General features: G+C 55.9%; 1 protein-coding gene across 2 annotated transcripts in view; it reads right to left on the bottom strand.

Annotated features, from left to right (window-relative positions):
* Positions 1-21689, bottom strand: part of MAD1L1 (mitotic arrest deficient 1 like 1) — a 309358-nt gene that overhangs the window by 157968 nt on the left and 129701 nt on the right. The window contains exon 1 of one of the 2 annotated variants that reach the window (XM_045993577.1): positions 6006-6204. The exons of the other annotated variant lie outside the window; for it this stretch is intronic. The gene's annotated coding sequence lies outside the window, so the exon portion shown is untranslated. Of the gene's footprint in view, positions 1-6005; positions 6205-21689 lie in introns of those variants that run through there. 2 annotated transcript variants of the gene reach the window in all.

The raw sequence follows: 21689 nt of genomic DNA, 5'->3' as shown, positions 1-21689 counted from the left end.
CCACCAGCCAAGACAACCAGGGAGGGAGGACTGGCTCTATCAGGTAACAGGGCTGAGCCGAGTCCCAGGGATGGAAGTAGTGTGGTCTGGGGAAAAAGAGAGAGAAACAGACCGGTGCAGAGGGGGACCCTGGTTTTACCACATAAGCAGCCCAGTGGGCTGGTGAGAAAGGAAGCGCTTCATAAGTCGAGTTGACGGGACATAGTTGCAGGGGAGGATGGAGGGAGCTCGCCATGACACAGTCAAGCTTTGTGCTCTGAGCCCTCAGGGTGGAAAGGCCAAGCGGAAAAGAAGATAATACTGACACATACATCAGTGACCATGGGGCAGGTGAGGGTTCTCTAGAGAGGACATGGGAAATGATAACCAACAAGGAATTTTCACACGATAAATTAGACTGCATTACAGTTTGGATCTTTTAAGTCAGAGAGAGTGAAAACCAGCTACAGGCAGAAGGCACCTGCGTGCAAACACCTGACTAAAGGCCAGCGTGCAGAAAACATGAGGAATTCTTACTGATCGTAAAGAGAACAGCCGATGAGAGAAAACTAGATAGTGGGTGTGCCGGGGGCCTCACTAGAGGGGCCTCCACCCGCCGGGAGGCTCAGGAAGTGGTGTCCATCCCCGTCCACACCCTGGGAAATCAACGCAAACTGGAGACACAGGCAGACCCACCACCCACACTGACACGCAGCTGCCTAACTGAATGACACGCTCCAGTGAGAGCAGGCTCTGGGGCAACAGGAGTGCTCGCTCACTGCCAGCAGGCACGCACCCCGTCACACGCACAGAAGCGGACCCCTCCCGTGTCCCACGTCACATGCCCGTGGCAGAGCAGCTCACTCCTGGGCGCTCAGACACCAATTCAGATCTAAGTGCACCAAAAGACAAGTGGAGAACGTTCACACCAACACTGTTCACTCTCGCCCAGAAATGAAGAAACTCAACATTATACACGAGTGCATGCATGAAAAAGCATAATGTGGCCCACTCAGAGAACAGAAAGGAAGTAACTGCCCACAGAAACCTGATTTTGAGCAAGAGAAGCAAATACAAAAGATTACATGTTGTAGGATTCCATTTACATAAAACTTAAAAATGGGGAAGGGGGTGCGCAGTGCTTGAAGCAGAAAGGCATCGCCTTGCACGGTGGCATGGGAAAGGGGGGTGTCCGGGGTGCCAGTGATGGCACTAGCTGTCCAGCTGGGAGCTGAGCACAAGGGCTTTGCTGTGACTCACAGGCTTGTCCTCTTAGGACAGCTCTTGATGTACGTGTTCTGCAGGCCAGTGCAAAGCTGAAACAAATAAATAGTAAACAAACAAGATTCTGTAGTTTTAGAAGCGTGGCTGTGGCTGTGACCGCCGTCCAGTCACACTAAAAACAGCTCATTAGAAAGCAACAGCGAGACCAGAGACCAACTCCCTGAGGCAGCTGATCCTTGATCAGGTGGTGGCATGGCGGGGCTGCCCCAGGGTGTTCCGAAAATCATACTGCACCGTCTGGAAAGGGGGCGTCTGGGGGGTTCTGGGCAAGGATTGCTGAGGGTGAAAACTTCAGAAGGCTGGCCCAGAGCTTGGATGACAACGGAATGACAGGGTAAGGACCAGTGAAGCCTGACAGAGTCAAATGTCCACAAATCGGGAGCAAAGCCCCCCAGAACCAATGCCAGTGGTGGGGGGGAGGCGGGAAGCCCGGCCAGGAGACCCGGGCTGTGTTCCGGAGAAATCAGTCTGGGGTCTCGGAGACAGCGCTTTTCCCCACACTCTCCCAGAGATGCTAGGGGGGCCCAGGCAGCAAACGCGCATCCCCTGTGAGGCCAGCGACATCCTGGTAGGCACAGGGCTCCTGGCTGGCTTGTGCAAGCGCTGGGCACTGCCAAGCTTCCACAACAGGCAGCGAAACGCTCTAGGAAGCGGCAGAAACTTCGTCTGGGCTTGGTGAGATGCTTCCAAACACACCCATGTTGCCCTGGTAGGTCCGCTGGAAGAGCTGGCCCACGGTCCCACAGATCACTGTCCCCATCTCAACACAAAGGAGCAGTCAGGCCCGAGGCCCCACTCCCAGCAGCTCTCTGGGGGCCTCAGGACCTCCTGTGCCCACGGTCACCACACATGACCGCAAACACCTGACGACACCTCATTCCCGCCTCTGGGTCCTACCACCTTCTTTGCTGCCGTGACTCCTTGCAGTCTCTTGAGCGGCTCACCTTACCGACTGGAGAGCAAGGCCGAGCACTCCTTCCTACAGGCTGGCGGGCGCAGGGCAGGCCTGACACTGGGCAGGTCCACCAGCATCCTCGGGCATCCCCCCAACGGCAGCAGGAGGCCAGGAGCCGGCCCCAGCACAGATCACGGCCCTCCCCAGCCCGTCCTCGGCCAGCAACTGTGGCCGGGCAGGGGAAGGGGGAACCTGCTGCTTGTGTCCTCACTGCCAGCAGCGTTGTGTTCCCACAGTCTCAACCTCCCGGTGAAAAGCCCTACAATACCTCTTATGGAAGAAGCAGGAATCAACTGAGATTTCCCAAAGCAATTTTACTGAGATTTCACACTCCCTAATACAAATTGCATTTCATTTGTGTGGGTGTAGCACGCGTCTGTGGCCGTCACTCCTGACAGCAGCGCGGTACACGCGTGCGGATGATCCAAGCAGGCAGCCTTGTGTCCGTGCCGTGCGTGGGGGGGCCACATTGGCAGAGCGCGAGCTGCCGTGGCCTAGCTCTGGGTCAAGCACTGTTCACTGGAACTGGGTGGCAGAGGGACGGCCTGATGACTGGGGTCCCGGCCAGCTCGCTGGAGTCAGAGTGGCCCCTCCCTCTCGAGCCCTGCCCCACTCCCCCTCCCCCACCCCCGGCTGTAAAGCAAAAGCTGACCAGAGACCAACTCCCTGAGGAGTTGCATGGGCGCCAGAGCTCAGGTGGACTCCCTGCGTGCGAGATGCCAGCGAAGTGGTGACTACATGCCACGGCTCACTCGGCCTCTCCTTCACTGCGGGGTGCCCAGCGCGTAGTACAGCGCCCCAAAGCTAACAGTCATTCAGTAAATATCCACTCGGCCACCATGCCAGTGAACATGACAGTCGGTCGCGCCATCTTCGGAACAGCCAGGGGAGGCAGGGGCTCACCCTCTCAGGTGAGGAAACAGGCTTACCGAGTTCCTGAACTTGCTCAACGTGACCAGGGTCCTCAGGTGCTCATGACGGTGCTGAGATCTGAGCCCAGGTCTGCAGGAAGCAGGGGCCTGAGGCTCAGCTGTCGTGCTGAAGGTGGCATGGACACCAGGATAGAGACACATTTTATAAACCCAGGCTCCATGACAGCTCCTAGCCCACATCCCTGGGATCACAGAGCATAGGAAGGTCACGGGCGACAGTGACCCCAAGGTCTTCACCACTCACTAAAGCACCAAACCCCGTGCCTCCAGGACACAGGACATGACCCAATTAGTTCTAATTTTAAAAGTCCTTCCTCAAACGAGAAGATCAGACACTAGACAGGCTTTGTCCCTCTACTTGGCCCTCCCCAAGGAGCTAACCTCAGAGCTCAGGGAGGGGTTCCCCCTGCCAGACCCTCCTTCAGAGCACTGCTCTGTTAACCAGACAGAAATCCAGACAGGGGCTCCGAGCTCAATGACCCATCACTAGGAAGCATCCCCAACAAGGCCAAGGGAGGCCGCGCTGCTCTGCATCCTCAATTGAAAGTTCACGTCTGGGGCGCCTGGGTGGCTCAGTCGGTTAAGTGTCTATCCGGTCCCGCATCGGGCTCTCTGCTCAGTGAAGAGCTCTGCTTCCCCCTTTCCTCCTGTCTCCTCCTCTGTCTCTCTCTCTCTCTCAAATACACAAATAAAATCTCAGAAAGAAAGTAAGTAAATAAGTTAGCTTGTATCCAGTGGCATGGATGTCCCCCTGAGCTTAGAGCAGCTCTACAGGAAGCCCTGCTCTCCCAGACCTCAGCCCAGGAGGGAGTTGGAAGGAAATGCCGAAAAAGCAAGAAGGGCGAAGAAGGAGAAAACGTGGGGGAGGTCGGGGTCAGGACGCCTAGGCAGGAGCCCGTGGCGGCACACCAGGAGCAGGACCAGCCCAGACGGCAGGGTACGTCAGGCATCTCTCCAGAAGGACAGTGAAGGGGCATCGGCTCAGGCAACTCTCCAAGCCCCACCTTCTACCCTGCAGCGCCACTTCCATCCCTGCGTCCGCGGGACACCCCCACCCCATGCACTGCTCTCTCAGTTTGGCCGCGTGGCCTCATGCCATCAGGGTCTCGGCACACGCATGCTGACAGCCCCACAGGGCCCAGGACACCAGAAAGCTCACACCCAGATCCACCACCTTCACTCATTCCACAAACACCGCCAGCCGCCGATCAGCGGGTCCCCGGAACGGAGCAACCAACAAAAAGGCCTGCTTTCAGCTCTTCACACTGCCACATCTATGGCAGATCCTGGACCCCAGGCCCCACGTGGCACCAGGGCAGGTGTGAGTGAGTGACTCTGCCGGGGGTCTCGGTTCTGTCAGCCAGGAAACATGAGGAATCTCCTTTCATCGGCTTATGTTTAAGACCAAGTAGAGTCATTTATGTAAAACCCATAATATCAATTTATTCTTACCCCCCTCCTTCTTGGAGTGTCTTTGCCCATTAAACAGCAAAATACAAGCCTGGTTATTCCCACTGAACCACTGGACTGGGGCCGCTCGGGACGGGGTGGGGAGAGGGGACGGCCCAGGACGGGGGACCCACTATAGTGGGTGTCCCAGTGCAGGGGCCTGCTTGGGTGGGGGGTCCGTCCACACACTCTATGGCCCACCATCCGGCCATCATCACAACTTCCTATTTAGGTCAGGACTCTCTGTGCCTCCCTGACCACATGGCGAGCTCCACGGGGTAGGTGAGACATTCATTCTTTGTCTTTCACGGCTGAATTTTCGACACCCAAGACAATACTCAGCAAGGAAAAGATGTTAAAAATATAACTGCTGAATGACTCTCAGTACTTGGCGGAAGGGCTCTGTCGGTGCCTAGTCTCCCAGTGAGTGACCTTCAGGGTCAAGAACGCGGGGGCCAGCAGCTGGGGAGGGGGGTGACCTGCCTCGATGCCCCTGCAGCAGCTCTGAGAGGTTCACAGGTTAGGAGGGCTGGTGAGCCACTCCCTCGGCCTTCAAGTCTCCAGGACCCTCCCAGCCTCTGGGGGAAGGAGGGAACCTCTCCCCATGGCCCCTCTGCCCGTGCCCCTCTATCCCCATGCTGCAGTCACGGGCCCCTCCCAGGGTCCCCCAGGACCGTACTGGCACTCAAGATGGAGGGACCAGTCAGGCCCTACAGGGCACTCTGGCCCCTGACTTTCTAAATCACACACGATGGCTTCTTGCCACTGGCCTCGAGCAGAGCCAAAGGAGAGGCTGCACCTCCACACTGAGTGTCCCTAGTCCAGCTGCTTACAAGGCCGACACTGCTCCTAGCTCCAGGCCTGCCCTTCCACCGCCCAGCGGGCCCAATGCGGGGCTGGTTCCCAGGGGGACGGCTGTGCCGAGGTGTCTGTGTGCGACTGCCCCTCCAGGTCCACCGGACAGCGAACAGGGTGGCAGTGCCGGAGGACTCAGGGACAAAAGCTGCTCTCACCCCAACTCAGCTGAGGCTTGGAGAACAAACGGGTCACAGAACAGAGGAGCCCAGCCAGGAGGAGAAAAAAAGACTCCCCCTTCCCTCAGCAAGGAAAGCAGCGGCGCTCCTCGGGACTGGGGATACCAGCCCAGGGACTCAGCAGGGACTCAGAGACGCCAAGGCAGCTGCTCACACTGGCGGCAGCCTCCCGGCTCCATCGCCACAGGGCAGAGAAGTCGCTGCATCCCAGGCCGGAGCACCCCCGCAGGCCCCCTCAACCCCCGGCTCTCCTCTTCCTGAAGACTGGCAGGCAGGAGGCCTGCATGGCCGAGTCACAGCCCAGCACAGGGGCAGCTCACCTCCCAGGGGCTTGCAGGACCATGACGGGATCTGACTAAAGGCCCCCCTCACCTATGTCCCGCGCCAGCGGGCACCGACTCCTCCAGCAGCAAAGGTCCCACGGTTCAAACAGCAATGAGCGTTCGACATGGCACAGACATTTCAAGTGGCCAGCTGGCTCTTCAGAGCACGATGGAGCAGCCACAGGGCACTACCATACAAATCTGACTGCAAAAACCCTTCATTTGCTTGGCCTTCCCTGCTTCTCAGCTGCCCTCCCTTTGCAGAGGGACTAGACTTGGGCTGCAAATCTGGCTCTCCCACTTCCTGGCAATGCTTTCTGGCAAGCTACTGAATCCCCGGAAGTCTCCTCCTTCCTCTGGAAAACAGTGTCGTCTAAGACGGGAGAGGACTGAATGCAGTCTTGGGCAAGGGCCACAGAAATCCAGTAAGATCCATTTCTCACGCAAAACAACATGACATGAGCCGCTGATGATAGTGCCGACGGACACGCCTGCTGGAGGGGACGTGCACTGAGCCAGCAACACTGACCCAGGCTCCCAGTAGTGCTCCTCCCCTATAACCAGGAATTCCAGGCTCTGACACACATCTTAAGAAATGAGTCAGAGAGGCGCCTGGGTGGCTCAGTGGGCTAGGGCCTCTGCCTTCAGCTTGGGTCATGATCCCAGGGTCCTGGGATGGAGCCCTGCATCAGGCTCTCTGTTCAGCGGGGAGCCTGTTTTCCTCCTCTCTCTCTGCCTGCCTCTCTGCCTACTTGTGATCTCTCTCTGTCGAAAAAATAAATAAAATCGTTAAAAAAAAAAAAAGAAAGAAAGAAAGAAAGGAATCAGATTGGGGCCACAAGTTACATCCAAGGATGCTGTTCCCACCACCAAAACTGATGAAAAATTCAAAACAATCTAAATTTCCAATAGTTTTTCAAAAACTGCGTAATGACCAAGCATTTGTCACGATAAATATTAAGTGACAAACACGGGACACAAAGAGGTCTTGTCTGTCCTGTTCATGCCCATTCTCTTGATACCTGGAACACCTGCAGGAACACAGCTGATCCCACAGCACCTGGCCCTACAGTCACCAGCCTGTGATGGATGGATGGACGGACGGATGGACAGATGGATGAGTGGACAGATGGATGGATGCATGGACAGATGGGTAGACAGATGGATAGAAGGGTGGGTGGATGGATGGATAGATGGATTGACAGACAGATGGATTGACAGGTGGGTGGCTGGCTGGCTGGATAAACAGATACACGGGCGGAAGGATGGATAGGCGAATAAATGGATGGCTAGATAAAGGAGAAGGAGGGAGGAAGGAAGAAATGAAGGAAACTTAAAAACATGATTTCAGTGCCACCTCTGGGTACAGGAATTAAGGTCTTCTAAAAGGTCTTCTTTATACTTTTTATACTTTTTTTGGAGCATTTGAAAGCTCCAAAATGTGCAGTATTATAATTAAGGACAAAAAACAAAAGAGGCATTCTAGGTTTTAAAGGGGTTCGGGGTTCCTAGGCACCTCTACATACATCTGCCTGGAGCCCTCACGATGCTTACTGGGGCCACTCCACAAGCGGTCAGAGCCCTGGAGGGGAAAGGTCACAACCCATGCCAGCTCCCAAGGGTGGAAATGCCCAGGGACAGAGGAGGAGAGAAGGAATCACAGTAGCTCAGAGTAGCTGGAGAGAGAAGGTCACCTGGGTCCGACCAACTCCAGCCCAATGGCTGTCCCTCCATATGTAACCGCCTCCTGCCGGAGGACACTGGCGTTCTCTCCACTCGGGGCTGGTCCACTAAAGCTGCCAGGAGCAGTCTCATACGACAGTTTTATTTCTTTAGGATAAATGCCCAGAGTGCAAGTGCTGGGCCATCTGGTGACTGCGGCTGAGCTTTCAACAACGGGGACATTATAACCCAGAGTGCTGTGCCTGTTTACGTGCCCACCAGGACAGCAAGAGATCCAGTTTCTCCGCAGCCTTGCCAGCACTTGGTGTTATCAACACTTTTTATGTTAACCGTTCGGAGATGTGCAGCGATCCCTCACTGTGGTTTTCCTCGCATCTCCCTGACGGCTAACGGTGCTGAGCACCTTCTCCTACACCCATCCACCATCTCTGCGCGCCAGTTTTCTAATTAGATTTTCTCTGCTGTGGAGGGTTCGGGGCTCTTCAGACATGGCCGCTAACAGTCTTGGTCAGACACGTGGCTTGCAAACGCGCTGTCTGCGCGCCTCTCTGCAGTCTGGACTAGGGTCTCTCAGAGCGCAGAACATTCAGCCGTTACAAAGTCCAGTTTATCACTTTTCCTTTTGATAACTTGTGTTTTTCATGGCCCAGTCTAAGAACTCTTTGCCTAGACCCTGAAGATTTTCTCTCTCTTTTTTTTCGTAGAAGATTTGTACTTTTATGTTCCACATTTAATTTTGTGGTTACTTTTTGTATAAAGTGTGAGGTTCGGTTTTTTGCCTATGGGTGCCTCAGTGCTCCCGCCAGACCAGCTGAAAGGCCATCCGTCTTGCACCAAACTGCTTCTGCATCTTCCTCAGATATCAGCTGACCCAAAGCAAGCTGAAGAAAGGTAGTAATAAAGATGAGAGAGGAAGTAGGCAAAAAGGAGTGCAGAAAACAAGAGAGAAACAGCAGAGCCAAAAGGTGGCTCTTTAAAGAGATCAATGAAATCGATGAACCTTTAGCTAGGCCAACCTGGGAAAAAATACAGAAAAGCTTCAGATAACTGAAAGCAGAAATGACAGAGGCAGTATCGCTGACCTTCTGGAAATAAAAAGAACTATAAAAGAATTCTATCAACAACTAGACACCAAGCCTCCAACAACCTAGTGAAATGGACAAATTCCCACAGACACAAACTACAAAAACTGACTCAGGAGGAAATAAAAAGCCTGTCGTACTGAAGAGACCAGCGAGCCACCCGCAGCTCCCTGTCGTCACTGGGAGGCCCATCAGCCCTGCCTCTCCTGTCCTGGGGGTGCGGAGGACACCCGTGTGAGCATGGGCTTCCGTTCAGATGCCGCTGCCGTGTTTCTCCAGATGCACTGCTCCGTGCAGGGGCACGCTGGTGGGTTCCCACTGCTCGGTCTCCAGGTTCAGGGACGCCTCCCACGGCTCCCACCTTCCACTACTGAGCTCAGCCACCACGGGATCGTTCGGGTTACCGTACTTCCAGCTATGGTCCAACTTGTCCTGCTCCACGGGTGCTCAGGGCCCCTGGTGCTTCCAGGTGACTCCTCCAGCTCCAACCATGGGATAAGACAAAAAAGAAAACACCGCATGGTGTTTCCTAGGTCCCGAGGTCTCCAGCCACCACCTTCCCGTGTCTTTTATGTTTGTTTTACACATAATGTCCAGGGTTGTTAGTTGTGCTTAGCAGAAGGAGAAGACACGACTTCTCCATCCTCCTAGACAGCGAAGTGCTAGCCACTCTCTACAAACATTCAGCAAGCTCGTTGCTGGGCACTGCAGCTGATGCTGCCCTCAGACGCTCGCTCTGGTAACTAGACAGTGTCCAGCATTGCTCAGGCTCCCGGTGACATTCCCAATGTGTGAATTCAACCAGACGGGGAAGGGCTTTGAAGGCATCTAATTTAGTGAAGGACCACGAAACCCTCTCTGCCTGAAGAAGATAGGACTCCATCAAATGGTACTAACCTCCATGCTGCGAAGATGCCACTGACCACCAAGGCCCCCAAGGGGGAGGGGAAAGCTGGAGGAGAAACTCACTCGCTCTGTTCCAGCGAGGCACACGGACAAAAGTCAGGGAGGACGATCCCCTTGTAAAAGGTGTGGTTAAGGAGAAAGAAAATGACACATACACACCCCCTCCACATGTACACCCCCGAGACCTCTGGACACTGCAGCCCAAGCACGGCCTGCGATGGCAGCTGCGTTCCCTCAACTACCCACACGCATTTCACAGGTCCCCCCACGCACCCCACACGGTTTCTCCATCTGGAGAGCTGTACTAAGAGCCAGAGAACACGGCCACCAGCTGGCCCTCTGGGCAGAAAGCCCCTCACCCTGGAAGCTGGGCTGCCTGCAAGGACAGAGCTGCACTTGCAAAGTTTGGACTCCACTTTCTGCGTCCTCTTTCTTTATAAAATTGCTTATGCAAAGAGATTACCATGCATAATGCATTCAATTATGCAGCGTAAGATGCGGCCTTAATGGAGAAAATTCAAGTCAGCCTTGTAGACACTTCAGGAAATATTAAAAAAAAAGACTGTGCCACTGACTTTCAAATGTGTTTGAATCCGCACACCTCTCACTACCCATAGGGACACAATATAAATCTATAAACGAGCGCTCATCTCATTTCCCACTGTTTTCCTGCATGATGAGGTGCCTGGAGCTGACACCTTGCTCATTCCTGGCGGCAGGGCTTGCATTAGCATGTAAATAGCTGGCAGATACAAGGAAATGAAAGCAAGGAAGAGCTCTTTAATTAACTTTAATCCTCTGAAAAGCCATGCAGCAATCTGCTCTGACAGGAGGCCCTCCCTGGCCCAGGGGGGGTCCTACCAGGCCAGCACTGGAGGTGTCTGCAAGGACCTGCCTGCAGAAGGGACACTTGGTATGTGGCCCACAAAAGGCTGGGCCACAGCTGTCCCCTGGAATTTGGGCTGCTCCGCCGAGCCCACCTGCCCAGACGCAGGGTTCTGGGCCCTGAGGTCTCTCCCAGCACACTGTGCAGGGAGGTCCCATTGGCCTCGCCAACATGCAGCACGCTCACACAGAGACAGTGCTGAGTCCACGGCAGTGGGAGCAGACAGCCAACGGGCTCCGGAGAACCCCGCACCGGACAGGTCCACACGCCTCCTGCAGGCAACAGGGAGGTGGCAGTGGCTTTGAGGCTGTGAAGTCACCAGGTCCAGCTGGGCTCACAGTATGTGGCTCTGTGATTACGTGGGAGCCCGGGTCACCGCTGGCCACAGTCCGGCAGCAGGGGCTCCGACATGCGAAGGTACAGAGGAAGACAAGGGATCCAAGGTGGCCAGATGCCACGGGCTGAGCAGAAAGCACATGTCAGGGCAGGCCTGAGAGTATTTGAATTGCAGCAAACACTGAGGGCAGTCAGGGCCAGCGGCCTGCACAGCTCTGAGGCGGCAGCTGCTGAACCCTGACTCAGGGCTGACCTGCCATCAGAGAAGTCCTGACCATCAGCTCCTCCCACGGAGGCAGATGGTGGCGGGCCCAGCGGGACCATGGCCGGATTCCACACAGCACATCCACTGAGCCCAATCCGAACATCCACACTCACTCTGGGGGGTCATGCCACCATGACAGGGCTGCAGGTCTGGCCACAGGGTGCCACCAAGAAGCCATGGGCTTGGAATGGTTCCCTAAAAACACCAGCACCAGTTCCCCAAAGAGACTGGATGCAGTCTGGATTTTACCCACAAGGATTTACAAATGCGGTCTGGTAACAGAGGCAGCCGAGGCGGCAGCCTGGAGATCGGGGCTGATATGGGCGTCTGTGCTCCAGCCACGACATCCTTGGTGCCCCACAGCCTGCGTGGTGCCCACTTGTCCTGCTCAGTGTCACCAGGTTCCACCAGGACGAGAAGGCGGTGTGTGCACAGAAGCCACCTGCTTGAGTGACAAGCACAGCAGGGAAAGAGGCTGACAAGTACCTCTCCCATATCAAAGGCACACAGGTCACCTCCATGTCCCCGATGCAGAGAAGGTAAGTTAAGGGAAGGGGCCATACCCCACACCCCTCCATCCCACACAGGAAGCAGAAACTCAGGTGGGAGGTCCCACGCCCCAAGCTGCACAGAACCTGAGCAGGGCCTCGGAGCAGGGCCTCCGAGCCTGCCTGGTAGCATCACCGCCTCCAGGGTGGGGCCACCAGGAACCAGGGATGACAGGGAAGGTCGCCCACCCCCTGACCTCAGCGCCCCCAGTTTGCAGTGCTCTCCACGCCTGGAACTCAGTCCCTGGATGTGGGTCTGGAGTCTGCGGGAGGCATGACCAGGGCTCGGCTCTCACCCGCACTGCAGTGAGATGGCTACTCTCCCCAGTTATTTCATGCAAAAGGTTAAAGTCCCTTTGAAACACAGGTTCCCTCCAGCCACCAAGCCCTCTCCTTACATATGCCTCTCATTACCGCCCAGCACTTCGCATTGATACGGAGCCCTTCCTCCCGGGGGCTTACAGGTGGCTAAACGAGGCCGGCTTACACGGGAATAAATCACGCTTCTGTAACTAGCAATATTTCTTTAACCGGAGGTTAATAAAAATCACTGGCAAAGCCTAACCAATGGATCTAATTTATTTAGAGGCTTTCATAAAGCTGGGGATAAAGTCCTCTGTAAAAGCTTAGTGCAGAGCCCCAAGGGAGCCCCAGAGAAGAGGACATCCCCGAGTGGGAGCTATAGGCCCCAGAGCAAGGGAAAGAGCAACCCAAATTCCTCAAAGGAAGGGGAGGGGAGAGCCAAGTGGGAGACCATGTGTCGCCCCAAGGCTGCCGTCCTCGGCCAGACAGACACCCACACACACTCTGCAGGCTGAGCACTCAGCTCTGGGGAGCACAGGACACACAACAGGAAGACAGTCCACATTACTCTCCTGGGGGACCCAAGGGAGGACAAAACACCCCCCCAGAAGAGCACTGCCTGCAGTGTGCAGTCCCCCCAGACCACATGCATGAGCCCCCCGAGACCACACGGGATGCGTGGGTCCTGCGTGGCAGAAAGGAGCTGCAGGGCCAGCTGGCAGGGGGCAGGCTCAGGGCTGGACCTGCATCCCTGCAGCAGGCAGCTCCCACCTGGCTCTTCGAGGGCTCCAGCCAGAGACTCTGCGGCCCTGAACACCCCAGGGCACTTGGAGGTGGGCGGTCTGCCGGCAAACAGGGCTGTGCTGAGATCCCCCCTTGCCCACCTGCCCATGCCTTCAGAGTGGGGGGCACTGCCTTTCAAGGACAGCACTCTGCGATGACACAGCTTCTCACAGGCGGTCACCAGCTGAAGACCGCCCGGGCAGGAAAGCTTGTCTTCCGGTGCGCAGCAGAGGGCTGGCCAGCCTCTCCCACCCCGGATGGGACTCTGCAAACGCCAGAGCAGCAGGAGGTCCTGTCCTCTTCTCCAGGCCATCACAGCAGCTGCTCTGTGAGGAAACCGCCCCGCTTCTCGGCCAGAGGCTTGAGGGACAAGGAAAGAAGCTTTAAACACAGTAACGCACACTTGAAACTTCTGGTCTAGAAAAATCAAAACTTTAGAAGGGGCAAACTCAGAAACTGTCTAAATTCTCCCACATTCTTGCAGAAACCAGGCCCTTTACGTGGAAAGCACATCCATAAGCTATGCAAACGTCTCCCAGGCCTGACGTCCCTGACAAGAACTTACACACAACAGACATGACACAGATCCCTGCTCACACAGTGGCCTCACACTCGCCTCTGGCTTCCGCTCACATCTACTTACAGCACCGGGTCAGGCAAGGAGCGGGCACCACTGACCCTTGGTCCGGAAGCCAGTCCTGAGCCCCAGGCAAAAGAGGAGAGAGAGCCTTGCGGAGCCCACGGTCACTCCCTCACAAAGTCCATACTGGACTGTCTCCCCTTGGATTCCCGGGGGACGAAGCCATGCACCGGGCACACCACATGGTCTCTCATGCGAACATGACCTTCCTGCAGGTGCAGAGGAGACACACAGCCTCGGTGAAGGAGGGGGCCCCCAGTGGGAGGGTCTGTGATCCACCACAGATCCAAGGGCCCCCCCAAACTTCTCCTTACCGAGACCACCCTCCTGGGCAATGTGAGTGCCACTTCTCCGTGGTCTCCAGATGCAGTGTAAGCCGGGAACGACCCATGGCAAACGCAAGCAACCAGACTTCTGGGAAGGGACTGAGAGATGCCTCTGTCCTGGCCCAGAGCCACAGCATGAGGCCACGGTGGATATCCAGTCCCCCCGGGGCAATACCGCAAGCCCAGAGATGTGGCATACTGTGGGCCTGACTCCGGGGCCGTGCCAGAAGCGCCACGGTCTGCAAGAACTCCCTCCCTCCTCCTCGGAGGTTTATCAGGGGCAGTTTGGATCTTTATGGGCAAAGTTAACCGAAAGATTATTGACTCTGAAACACTCTCCCTGCATTTGACTGTTTTCCATTTGATGATGGATGATATTTAATACCTTCCAGTCTGAGTACACTCTGGGTCTGTAAATACAGATCCCACTTTATTGCTACTTAATAACTATTACGACAGCGAGGGCTGGTCCTCATCTTCTGGGCCTAATGTTCCATGCAGATCTCCTGGGAAAAGTAGCCAACTACATCAAACAGCCGGCTTTCCAGAGAAAACACACATGCACACTCACACATACATACGCACCCAGGCGTGCACACACAGTGCGCACATAAAATGCACACAGACGACGGCACTCCATGAACACTCACATACCACATACGTGTGCACAGTAACACACACACTCTCACACCCCGGCACACACAGGTGCACACACTCACACACGCAGTCTCTGACATGAGGAAGCAGCGACAGGGACAGGCAGGAAGGAGCTCCCAGCCAGTCTCCTCACCCACAAAATGGGATTCTACCACCCTTGCCCACAGCATTCTAAGGACAACTGCGTTCAGGGAAATCCGTCAGCGTGACAGGGGTCAGCCGTCACTACTATTCATTCGGGCCCCACATCAGTGTCTGCCGTTGGCTTACTGCAACACAGACAGGCAGGCATAACCGTCAACTTGGAGCACACCGCACACAGACCCGCACGGAGGGCACGGACGAGCAGCTCACCATGATGTGTGCTGAAGCAGTAGCCTGTTCTCACACTGCCGATGCACCACGAGGGGCTGACCTGGCGGCCGCGGCACCACACAAGCCCAGGCAACCCCCCCCACCCCCCGCAAGCTCGGCTCTGCCCAGGGCAAGGGCTGTGCGCGCTCCAGCCCCCGTCTGTTTCTTAACCACACTGAGTGCAGGCATAGCCAAGCTACCCTTTGTATGATTCCCTGCTTCTCTCTCCCGTGTCACCTAGGAAGGTCTCGAGTGATTCTCTGGAGCAGGGTGATTCTGAGAATGCACGGGCCACATCAGAGCAGGGCTGATGGCAAGTGTGTGCTGAACGATCCACTGGCCTGGCGTAAGCACCGGCTCAGGATCACACAGCCTTCCCCAGCACTCAGATGGTGCTGCCCTGTACTGGGATAGGCCACAGGCGTGTCCCCACAGGACAGGAAGTGAGGGTTCCGAGGCGGGGTGTCCCAAGGCAGAAGCCCTAGGCACAGAGCCCCAGAGTTCAGTTACAACTTGGGCTTTCCAAGTCTCAGGTCCAGGCTCTTCCCCCAGAAGGGAGACGCTGGGAGCCCAGCTGCCAGGCCCCAGCCCAGGTGCTGACTCCCTTCCTGACACAGCCAGGGACAGGCCTTGGGGGGCCACCCACCCAGGGCAGCCAAGGGCCAGGGTCACACACAGACTCAGAGGGCCTCCCATTCCTGGAGAGAGGAGGAGAAAGGGGCCGCTGCCATGGAAGGAGAACAGTGGTTCCACACCCGCAGCAGGAGGAGTCCCAGGGCAACGTCAGGGACACGTGTGCCACACCCTCTCCTTCAAGTCGCACCCACCTCATGGAACACCCAAAAAGCCACTGCAGCCTTGGATTTTGCTACAGCCTGTGGTAAGTTTGCAAGCCAGGAACCACCCTGTGGTGGAGACAGTCTCAAGAAACAGCTGAGTGCCTGGTGTCCCCAGACCCCCTGGAGGCAGCCTGGAGTGAGAAAGGCCCCACCCCCAAACAAAAGGTATAGGGTCCCTCCCCGACTTTCCAAGTAAATGCACTGAGATTCAACTCTTTAGTACTTCATCACTGACCGTGAGTCACCAGCATGCTTCTCTAGTAAACACGCATGTGTCAGCAAACCTTTTAAAAGGGCACACAGTCCTTAAGTCCAAAAACAGGGAAGAGCCCCAGGGGGCCTGGGGGCCTCAGGTTTGTACTGGGGGGGGAGGGTGGGGACAGGACAAGGTGTGGCCTGCAGCTATGCTCTGGAGCACAGGGTGGGGACAGCAGGGACCAGGCTAAAACCAAGGGCCCACACAAGGGCCAGCCCCGGACCTAGAGGAAGAGGACGCACGTCCAAGCCCTGCACTCCAGGGACACAGCCTCGGCCCTGCCCCGGGCATTGGCCCCCGTTACAGCTCATCTTCCTTCCCTCTGCCCCTGGGAGCTACCATTCTTTTAACTTCCACTGTTGGGAGGAAGTTGCTCATTTAGGTCCTAACCTTCCAAACTGAAATATCTGTATCCACAATGTCGCTGCAAGTGCTTCTGACGCCAAACAGCCATCAGTGGTGGGCAGACGGGGTGGCCCGGGGGAAGCGGGCCTTTGCTCACACAGGGCACTGCACCAGGGCCGGAAGGAAGGTAGGAGGGGCCACTCATAGCAGAGGCGGCAAGCGCGGACAGGAGACGGGGAACAGAGCTGGGATGCTGTCTTCACCTACCACGGGCACCGAGCAAGTTACCCTCCCCGGTCCAATGAACACTTAGCAGACCTTTCCTGAGTGCCCTAACACACAAAGAGCCTCCTAACAGCAAACTGCTGGTGAACACAACAGAAAAGGCCCTTCCCTGTCCAGAGCGATGAAGAGGACAAGTGAGCCAGGTAGCAGGGCAGCCCAGTGCAGTCCCCCAGGTCCGTGACTGGACGGTGGTGGGTCCAGGGTGCCACGCCCCCCACAGCCTCCCAAACCCTAACTTAGTAAACATTTTCCAACTGGAGAGGGACTGAAGGCACTTTGTTTTGATTTCATTATATTTCCTAAAACTGCTTTTCTCTCTAGGACTGTTGCTGCAGCCTCAACCTGGTTCCAGCTGCCCCCTCGGTGGGTAACACGGTGACAGGGGTGACAAGTCTGCAAATGGTGTGCTCCCATAACAAAACACGTGCATTTTTTACCTCAGTGGATGTAAGAGAAATGTCAGCCTAGAAAGGTAACCCTAAGGGACAATACATCAACACCTAAAGATTAAAATTTGAAGATCTGATACAGGATCCAAGAGGAGCCTGCCTAGCCTTGGAAGGAGGAGGACTGCCGCGTTAAGCAGGACAAATGCTAAATTAGAAACCACGGGCTGGGTGACGTACACTACTCTCTTCCAGGCTTTTCTCGAGGATCATGCAAAAGTGATATGAAGGAAGAAAGAAACAAGGTCTGAATCCGAGCCTGAATTTAAAGGGTGTGAATCACTGCCCGGGCCTGCCCCACAGCCGGGGCAGGGCCTGAGACCCCAACTCACAGTAGAGCCCCCCACTCCACCTCGCAGACTGCTGCTGAGTTCCAAGCCCAGCTCCTGCTGTTCCCCAGTAGCTGGGTGGCTCCCTGGGACCTGTATGCGAGGCTCAAGGACAGAGGCAGTTGGACGAGGAAGTGCAGAGCAGACCCTCCCAGGACAGCAGGACAGCAGGTGTGGGGACAGGAGGACAGGTACCCAGAGGCAAACGGAACAAATGAACACAGCAGAAGGGATGTTCTTCTGGGAGGTAGAGGGGATGCAGAGAGGATATGACCATGGTCACTGGAGGAGAGCAGGATGTGACAAGGACCAGGAATGGATGTGGACAGTGGGGGGCCTGCAGACATCTGCAGAGACCTCATCAGCAACACCAAAGACCAGCGGTTGGCACTGGGCACCCACGCAGATAGAAACATGTCACCGTGGTGTGCGAGGTCTCCACTGTGGCACACCCCTGGGCCCGGTCCAGCACAGGTCCCCTTACACTGGCTCTAAAATGGACTGGACTCTGCATTCAACACTGTCCACCAACCCGCAGCCCAGGTAGTGCCTGGGAGCCAGACAGACAGGCCGGGTCTTGGGCCCTGCCAGGGCCACTTACTCAACTCCACATGCCCCAAGATCCCACCTGATCCGTAGGCACACGAAGAGCTAGCTGTAAAGGACTGACTCGCGCCCTACAGAGGGACAGCGCAGAGTCCACAGGACTACTGACCTCTCTGATCTGCAGCACTCTCGTCCCTAGCATGGAGGAGATGGGTGTGACAAGGGGCACACTTGGGCCCCTGCTGGCCACAGAGCATGTCTGTAACATTAGCCCGGGTGTCGTCAGCATTCCTCTCTGCCTACGGAGAAACAACCCACGACCATGCAAAATCCATCTACACCAAAGGCCTAGAGCTCCAAAGGACCCGGTGGGAGCTACTCAAGTCTTGCCTGAAGAAGACAGGCTGGGCATCAAGACAAAAAGAAGGGGGACAGCAGAGAAGGCCAGGGTGCCCCAGGAAGGGTGGGCCTCAAGGTGGGCAGAATAGCCCCCAACCTGGTCAAGGTCGAGCTCCTCAGCCTCGTCATCTCAAGTCACAGGGACAGAGGGCTCTGGTCCAATTCTGCCTGGCACACCATGGCAAGGTCCCCAAAACCATGTGCCAGGTCAGTGGGCCCCAAGACACTTCTAAGGGCATGTGTGTGGATGGGAAACCCTGACAATGCAGGTCCCAGAGCAGGACAGTGCAGACATGCTGTGGCTTAGTGACTGTTACTACTCAGAAACTGCCGCGACCCCCACAGCAGCTTCCGTCCAGTAAGGACAGCTGGAATGCCTCCAGACAGAGGACTGAAAACAGACTGCCCAGAGGCACTACCCCTCTGCACACACCAGGTGCATCCCTGCCCATCTCTACAGCCCCCTAGATGGCTGCAGATGTAAACACATGGTCAGGAGAACCTGCGCTCATCTCTGCGCAGAGCATAGATCGCCGTGCAGAATGAAGCTGGGATGGGGGCCGGCTTCAGACAGGGGCAGGGTGCAGAGCGATCAAAGTCACCGCACTGGGGAGGGGGCAGAGGGCGTGTGCTTGAGAGGGCACCAGGGACAAGCCAGCCCTGTTGACAGCCGGCAGCTTCTCAGGAGACAGGGCAGGTACTGGGCACTTTCTACCTTTCCTTCTGTGCTACCTAAGCCCAGGAATTTTCAGCATTAAAAAGGAAGGCGTACAAGAGAAATCCTTTTAATAAGATTAGGAAACTTGCAGGCTCTGAAGAAGGACACGGGAAGAAGATGAAGACGCGGATCAAAAGCAGCTGCCAGGGGCACCTGTGTGGCTCAGTGGGTTAAGCCGCTGCCTTCGGCTCGGGTCATGATCTCGGGGTCTTGGGATCGAGTCCCGCATTGGGCTCTCTGCTCGGCAGGGAGCCTGCTTCCCTCTCTCTCTCTGCCTGCCTCTCTATCTACTTGTGATCTCTCTGTCAAATATATAAATAAAATCTTTAAAAAAAAAAAAAAAGCAGCTGCCATTTAAGTTCTTTTGGGAGAGAAATGGAGGTAAGAGGCTAGGCTGTCGAGCTGTGCACAAACTGCCTGGGCTCAGGCACCAGGATGGAGGAGCCTGTGGCCAGGGCCAGGGCGGCTGGAGCGATGGCTGGAGGCGCACCATCAGAGTCTGCTCCCCACCCCGGCCTCCTTCCCTCGTGAGCCTAGTCCCCATCGATGCCACCTCTGGTAACCCTCACTCACCCGGGAGAAGCAACCAAGTGCCCTGAAGGCTTACGTGCACCCAGTTACACACTGGGCAGTGAAATGACTCAAGACCTGTCCCAGGAGGGAGGCTGGGGGCAGGGAGCCAGACTCTGCCCGCGTGGCTCCAGCCTCCGGGGCCCTCCTTCCCCAGCTCTGTGTCCCATGGGCCCATCAGGAACAAACAGCCCCACCCCACAAAGCTTCTACAAATAGGGAAGAATAGGGAAGAGAAACAGCTTCCTCGAGGAAGTGCTGATGCTAAAAGCATTGGATGCGGAGCACACTCTTCTCGTGTGACCCAGACACTTAAGTTGAAATTGTGCATCACACAAAAACCTGCATACAGGTGTGTATGGCATGTTCCTTCAAACTGCCGAGACCTGGAGGCACCAAGATGCCCCTTGCTCACTGAGTGCACAGGTGAACCGTTCTGTCCAGCGCTGAAGAGGAACAAGCCATCAGGCCATGCAAAGACACAGCGGAACCAGGGAGCCCGACTGGAAAAGCTACACGCTGGGGCACTCCAACCGTATGGTGCCTGGAAGGGGCACAACCATGGAACAGGGAAACATCAGTGGCTGCCCAGGTCTGGGGGGGTCACATGGGGACAGGGATCTGAGGGCAGTGACCACATTCTGGGAGCTGACACGGCAGCGGTGCACACGGGCCATCATGAATCCTTCCAGCTGCACAATGCACAACACCAAGGGCTAGCCTTGAGGAAGGACAGGCCTCCGTTAACAACCATGGGGCAATAACGCTGTGTGGATTGTACCAGACTTAGCTCCGAGGCGGGGGGCTCGCAGGAGAACTACTGCTGAGGCAGGGCAAGCGGGACCCCAGCAGTTGGTATTTGCCCCGTAGTCTCTATAAACATAAAACAGCTCTAAAAAACAGTCTAGGAATCTAAAAACACAAAAACTTGAATGTCCATACTGGAACTATTCCATTTATAGAGTACTGTTGAAACGTCCTATTAGCAGAGACGGCAAACACAGCGGGGGACAACCGGGCAGATGTGCTTTCAGGGCAGCATGCGAAAGGTCTTCACAGCGGTGGAGCTTTTGTGCAGCTACACGTGTGCTAGCACAACAAAGAACTGGCCCCCACCGCCACACACGTACGCGCACACACATGAGCACACACGCACGCGCACACACATGAGCACACACGCACGCATGCACGCACACAGGGCAGACATCAGATGCCCGGCTTTGATTCTGCACTACAATCATGGGAGACGTTTCTAGGGCAGAAGCTGCAGGAAAGCTATGGGGGACCTGTCCCACCATCTTCACAACTTCCAATGGATCTACAGTCATTCACACAAACACAGAAACCCAAACCTAGTGACCAGGCCCCAGCACCAGAGGATCACCTGGGGCCCCACCCCTAGCAACTTCCAGAGCTCAGCAAAGTCACCACAGCAGTGCTCCCAGGCTCTCACCAGTCTGCTCTGTCCCCTAGAGGGAGGCACACCTGGGTTTGGAGCACAGGCCTATGCAGTCACTGTGCCCCAGAAGTGCCCAGCGCAGAGGCCACTCAGAGCTCACTCCAGCAGGGTCCGTGGACGAGACAGCAAAGGAGCAGGAGCGGGAGTATGGGTCCTCTCCAACCCTTCGCAGCACCCCATCTGCGTGCACTGTGGTTCTGAGCACGGGAACCTTGCGTGAAAGCCAGCTCTTACAGATCCAGAGACAATATGAGAAAATACTTGAAACAGAACAATAAAAAAATAACCCACATCAAAATTGATGGGGTAGGCATTTTAGAAAACAACAAATAGGAGGGCCCAACTGGCTGAGCAGGTGGAGTGTGCAGCCCTTCATCTTGGGGTTGGGAGCTCAAGCCCCACTCTGGGCACAGGGATTACTTAAAAATCTTAAAAAAAAAAAAAAAAAAGGAATTCCACTAATCCAATAAACAGTATCCACCAGAAACAAACAGCACGTGTCACCCTTGGCAGCGAGGTACTGAAGCTTCCAGATCTGCACACAAGGACAGAGCCCGCATCACTTCCGCGAGGCAGTCGACGGGGAGTCCCAGCAATAAGAGGGAAAAGAAAACAAGGAAACGAAAGGCACGAGGGCTGGAGAGGAAGAGGCCAGGCTCGGCTCTGCCAGAGCTGCTTTCCAAGCAGCGAGTTGAGCACGACTGCTGAGCACAGGGCAGCAGCCAAAACCCAAGCATCTTGCCACACCAGTAACACGTACGAGGTCAGAGTC

This window comes from Meles meles, chromosome 21, assembly GCF_922984935.1.
Source record: "Meles meles chromosome 21, mMelMel3.1 paternal haplotype, whole genome shotgun sequence".
Lineage (NCBI taxonomy): Eukaryota > Metazoa > Chordata > Mammalia > Carnivora > Mustelidae > Meles > Meles meles.
This window is presented reverse-complemented; position numbering and strand designations above follow the sequence as displayed.